Raw genomic sequence first — 6,373 nt, forward strand, 5'->3', positions numbered from 1 at the left:
GAAAGAAAAAAGAGGGAAAAAGAAATGAGGTCCAATCCTCATAACTTGGGTGACGAAAATGATCCAACGGAAACGATTTTAAAACCACAAGTTAAATGAAATAATTTAAACGTAATGGTAAAGTCAAATTGAAATAATTAAATCCCACGGTAATTAATTAAATATGAAAAACAATTTAAATGCACAACAATAAATAAATATTAAGAAAGCACCTAAAAATTGATTTCCACCAATTAAAATCATAGAAATAAACTCACTAAAAATCCAACCAATTTAAAATAAGAGAAATTATTTTAATTACATAAAAATAATTCCTTCAGTAAAAATACACTAAAATACGGGGTGTTACAAGTAACGCGACTTAAGTTGTGTTTGATCGTAGAATTAAACCCAACTCATTTCAAATCAATTATTAATAGAATCTATTATTTTTTTAATTTTTCATAAAAAAGTTAAATTCATCTCAATGAGATTTATAAAATATCACTATTCACAACTCATCTCAACATTTAAAAGTAGTCTTGAAACTAGGGGTGGGCAGCGAGGCCCCTCCCAAGCATGGCGGGGCGGGCAACCCCGCTTTGCCCATGCAGAGGTGGGACTCCCAGCCATGCATCTAGGGCCCAACCCTGCCCCGCATTTCCCCCGCCCCGCCCTGCCCCCGCTTACATTTATATATATATATTATATACATATATATAAACATAAATATGTATTTATATTTTACAAATTGTGTATATATAAATATATATTACAATTTGTTAGATTTGTTCATAAAATATGCATTTGCAAGTCTAAATACTATATAGTTTAAAAATTAATGCACTACAATTTACACAAAATATGCATTAACAAATTTAAAAATTACATAGTTTTTAAATTATAGTCATATTTACAAAATTTAAATTTATAATTTGGATCTAAAAATGTATTTTTAATTACTTTTACACGTAGAAATAATTTTTAAATCAAATAAAATGCAGTATTTTTTTTTAAGTAGAATGAGACGAGACATATTGAGAATCCGCCCAGCACCCCGCCCCCTCATCCCCGGGGCGAGGGTGAAAACCCCACCCCCCACCCCATGTTGGGCTGGGTGCGGGGAAGCACCCCTACTTGAAACCTAAGAAATGAAATTTAAATTAATAAAAAATAAGAGACTTAGTCCTTATTTGGATAAATAGATACTTCTATCTCATCTCAATATCCAAAATCACAAATAAAACATTTTTTAATTTTTAATTTTTAACTTTTTCATATAAACATTACCTAATTATTACAAATTTTTTAAAGTAAAAAAAAAAACAATTCAACTTTTTTAAATTTCAAAATAAAAATAATATTTTGATAATATTTTAACTTTATAATATTTTTATTAAATTTTTTTTCTCATTTTTCAAAATTTCATAAAACATTTTAATTCAAACAATTTTCAACTCGTCTCATCTCAATTCAAATATCTCATTACTATTCACAAATTATCGTAACTTAATTGACTATCCAAATTAGGTTTTAAAGAGAAACTACAACCAAAGAGAATTGGAGGATTTTTAGGAGAGAACCAATGAGGCTTCTAATTGGGGGAAGAGAGGAGGAGCAAAAGGGAGGTCATCTTTAATCTATGAGATCATCCGACTATACTATTGGATACCTGAGATCGAAAAATACACCAACACATTGTTTTAGTGAAGTAGGCGATAATAACTAGTATAATGTTTTGCTTAGGTGACAGGATTTAAGTATAATGTTCTGCCATTATAACTCATCGTTTCTCATTAGTTGGTATGATCTCTAGTACAAGCAAGACACATCAATTAGGAAGGCATAGATGTAGCTAGATTTAGAAGAGATTGTGTTAGGAAATCAAAATGGTGTATTAGCGCCCTTGGAGAAGCAAATACATAGTGACACGCGAGATTAATGCATGGCATACTTGACATGTAAAGCTTACTCTCTTACAGATTAATGCATAGCATTGTAGCTTGGCAGTTGCTCACGGGTGGTGTAGGTGCATGTCGGAGGTGCTCTCAACTTTACAAAAGTTGAAAACCCAAAACAAAGTATAAAAAGGTAAAAATACATAGATTTATTTTACAATTAATCTAAATAAATTTAGGAATTATTTGGATTGTGAGAGGCTCTCAACTCATCTCATATCGTCATTACAATTTTTTCAAATTTCTACATAAAATACAATAAACAATTCAACTTTTTCAAATTACAAGACAAAAATAATATTAAAAAACAAATTTCTAATAATATTTTATTCAATTTTCAACTTTCATCTCATCTCATCTCAACTCACTTTTCAAACCTCCTAGTATGCTTGGTAATGTTTTTCGTCTTATCTCCTTTTATCTGATCTTATCTCGTTCAATTTAATTTCCTTTCTAAATATCACTAAAAATAAACATTTTCAAATTAATTATTACAACTTTTCCAAACTTTCAAATAAAATATAAAAAATAATTCAACTTTTTCAAATCTCAAAACAAATATAATATTAAAAAAATTATATTTTAACAATATTTTAATTTTATAATATTTTTATTCAACTTCATCTCTCTCATTTTTCAAAACTCCATAAAACATTATAACTCAAAGTCTCAAACAATTTTACTCCAATTTACATATTTCTCATTTAATCTCATTCTCAAGCATCCCTTAAGTCTCTTCTATTCATTTTAGTTTATAACTTATGTAAAATAATTTATTTTGTAATAAAGAACTTTTTTTAGAAAGAGAACAAGATTTGCATCAATTAAATTAAGAGCATTGGCAATTACCTAAGTCCAAATTTTAGCCAAAGTTCAAGTTTTGACTATAGCTTTAACTTTTGGCTAAGTGAAACCACATTGTATTAGTCATTTTAAAATCAAAATAATACTATAATATTATATATTTTAATAATATTTTACAAAAAAAAAATATTTTATAATATTTTACAAATATACTTCATATATTAATTAATAATTTAATTTTTACTTAAAATTATTGTTTTCCAACTACCTGAGCCATAATTTGTCCCTCTACTTAAAATCAACCCTTGTGTCCTAACGTTTGACATAAGCATACATATAATTCCAAACCAAATAACATCTAGGGTCAAACAAAACCTTGGGAGACAAATGATATGGAGACAATGATCATCAATGTTCAGTAAAAGCTTCTCCCAAACTTGAAATTGGTAATAGTTTGAAAATGAGCAAATTATAATTGCATATGAATAAAAAACCAACAAAGTGAAATTGAGACCACTTTGACAACGAAGGACAATGGGACTAGGATGAAGTATATTTGCTTAAAGAGAGATTTGGGACCCTCATTCTTGAGGATTTGAGAGAATGCATCAAAGGAACTCAAGTCTGCTTCACCAGATGTCATCATCATTCTTCTATGGACAGTGTCAATTGGATAGGATGCAAGGCTAGCACAATTCGTGATTACCCAACCAAGAGCAAAGCTAGCAAAGAACAACTTCAGGAATTACGACCATTATATGTGAGATTGCAATAACGTCAATACGAGAATCATACAAAGTTAATATCCACGTTCAACTCACTTTTTCATACATTTAGAGCAAATTATTTAATATAACCATGTCTTTGACATACTAGTTCTTAGTAAGGTAACTTCAAATGTAAGTATGAAAGTTATCTCATCTCATATACACATCGTGTGTAACAACCAAAAGAAAGTTCAAGTTATATCTATAATTATACATTTAGTTAGAGCTCTTAGGAATCTTGTGAAGTCCGGTTCCATCTAGTAAGAAACAATGGTGGGCTTTGGCACTTAGTACACCTTTATCATGCTCATTCCCTTCTACCATAGATCACCCGCCTAATGGGTGTAACCTAGTTACACTGTAAATTAGTAGAACAGGCATTTGTGTAGTTCTACTTCACGACTTCATTATTGACCTAGATTGAATTTTGATAAAGGAATCAAGTTTTTCTTTAAGAGTCACAGAGTACATCATGTTCAATTGAGGTTTGATGCACACTGAGAATCATAGTAGCAACTTCTCAAAATTAAAAGTAATGTATCCTGTTTGAAGACATGTGGAATAGGATTTCTTTGTAAAAAACCAGATTGATTTTCCAAGCTCAACCCAAAACAAGAGCAATTAGGATTTCTTTGTAAAAAACCAGATAAATTACAACGAACCATTACCTAGAACTATTGAACACCATTAACTAAGAATAAATAATCTTTCAAATCTAAAGAGGGAAAGAGTCCAAAACTCTTAATCAATGCCTGCAAGTGTGAAAAGGCCGTTATTAGGTTTCAAATATTAAAAATCTTTCCTACTATTTGGTGGTTATAAAATAGGGTACTTCTGTATTAAGCTACTAAGGAAACAACAAGATAACAATGGCATTGAGACAGAAAGCGCAATAGCCTAACACCCATAACGGATCAAACCTTATACCTTCACCTTGAAGGAAAGAAACACCACTTGATAAGTCAAAGTGATGGGCCACATAATGCCTATAAATCAACTTTGTATATGAAAATAACTTATTCGTTCGTATTCAGCCACTGATAGAAACATTGAGCCTAAACATCACAGAAATCTCAGAAAAGCCAGTTTACAATCCCAGTAAATCTCTTATATCTATATTTTTAAAAAAAGTTCATTCAGACCATCCACAAAGCTAAAATGCATTACCCATAACACCATATCGATGTTACACAAACTAAACTTACTTTCGAAATAAGAAGTCATGGAAGCCATTAAATTCCAAGAAACAAAAGAAAATCTCCAACCAAACATTTATCAGAAAGCCACAGCAATGCGATGTCAATAAACCAGTCCAAAGTCTAAAACCAAATAAATGAGCCTCAGATCCACAATAACAAAAGCAAAGATCATACGTAGATCTAATAAAACTAACCTGGGAAAAAGATATTCGAAGACTTGTGAAACCTTAAAAAAATTGGAAGAAAAAGGAAGAAACAGATACGAGAAAACTCAGTAGAAAAAATAGAGATATCCGGTCTGTGCCAAAAAAGCTAAAATCAGAGAGAGAGAGAGAGAGAGAGAGTATCAGTTCGCATTCCTTGGATTGTAAAAGGAAAATAGGCAACGAAAGATGGTTTGAATGGCTAGGGCGTGTGTTTTACTTTAAAGGAAGAGAGACTTATCAACACAGGCTTGGAAGACGTCGGCAAAGAAGACGACTGATGGAGATAAGGGGACGAAGGAGGAAGCTTGCGGGTGAAGAAGGGCGAGGCAACAGAACGCTGTGTAGCTTTCGGGATGAAGAGAGAGAAAATAATGAGGGAAATATATATGAGAGGTTGATGAAAATAATAAAATAATATGACGGAGGGTGAACAATGACTCGCCAACAATGGAGAGCTTCTAAGAATTACTGTAACTCATATGTTGAGCTTTAGACCATTGGCTAGTCCAATGTGAAAGCTTTTTGACAAATATAGTCAAATTATGAACTTGCATTGGCATTTGGCTAGGCTATTGTCAATGCTCTAAGGCCTCATTTGTATACAATAATTGTTTTATCTCATCATTATAATTTTATCAAATTTTCATATAAAATATAATAAATAATTTAATTTTTTTAAATTTTTTAAAAATAATAATTTTTAATATTTAATTTAATTTCTAACTTATATCTCAACTCATTATTTAAAATGTAAGTACTTATTATATATATAATTAAATCCGAAGTGCGAGTACCCGCAAATCAAAATTCATATAGAGGAGATTGGAGAGAGATTTTCCATGCTAAAAGAGGAATGTTAGCATTAGCATTGAATTAACCATCTTATTCTTTAAATTTTGACTAATCATTTAAAATTTGAAGTTTATATTGGATTAGTCATCACATTCTATATAATAATAAAATATTATTATTTTTTATTATTTATATTTTTTTATTTTATTTTCATAATCTTCAATAACTTTTAACAAATCATATTCATTTTTATTTTCACAATCTAACAATCTATAATATAATAATCTCATATGTATATAGATGGTAAAATCTCATATGAATAAAAATTTCATATATATAATATAATAATTTCAAAAAATACTTTTAAATTTGCTATAATTCTTTTCATATTTAAAAAGTAAAATAGATTTATTGTAACTTATAGTTTAGATGAAAATAATTTAACTAATTCAATGTAGAGTAAATATGAATGATATTTATTAATTTTAAAAATTAAAATGTATTTTACTAATTTAATATTAATACTTTTATACATCATAATATTATCTTATTCTTATTTTATTATGTAAGATGTGATATATTTATTATTATTAAATAAAAAAAATATCCCAACATTATCGTGCAAGAAATCTTACTTTAGCAGTGTGAACCGGGGCCCACAATATCTG

At 29.4% G+C, this 6,373-nt stretch overlaps 1 long non-coding RNA gene across 1 annotated transcript; it reads right to left on the reverse strand.

Annotated features, from left to right (window-relative positions):
- Positions 1 to 3,010: 3,010 nt before the first annotated feature.
- On the reverse strand, positions 3,011 to 3,891 carry LOC121233999. Its single transcript, XR_005934280.1, has 2 exons — positions 3,796 to 3,891; positions 3,011 to 3,710 (listed from the first exon to the last, which is right to left on the reverse strand). It is a non-coding gene; the product is annotated as an uncharacterized LOC121233999 (long non-coding RNA).
- Positions 3,892 to 6,373: the final 2,482 nt, after the last annotated feature.

The sequence above is a fragment of the Juglans microcarpa x Juglans regia genome, chromosome 6D, assembly GCF_004785595.1.
Source record: "Juglans microcarpa x Juglans regia isolate MS1-56 chromosome 6D, Jm3101_v1.0, whole genome shotgun sequence".
Lineage (NCBI taxonomy): Eukaryota > Viridiplantae > Streptophyta > Magnoliopsida > Fagales > Juglandaceae > Juglans > Juglans microcarpa x Juglans regia.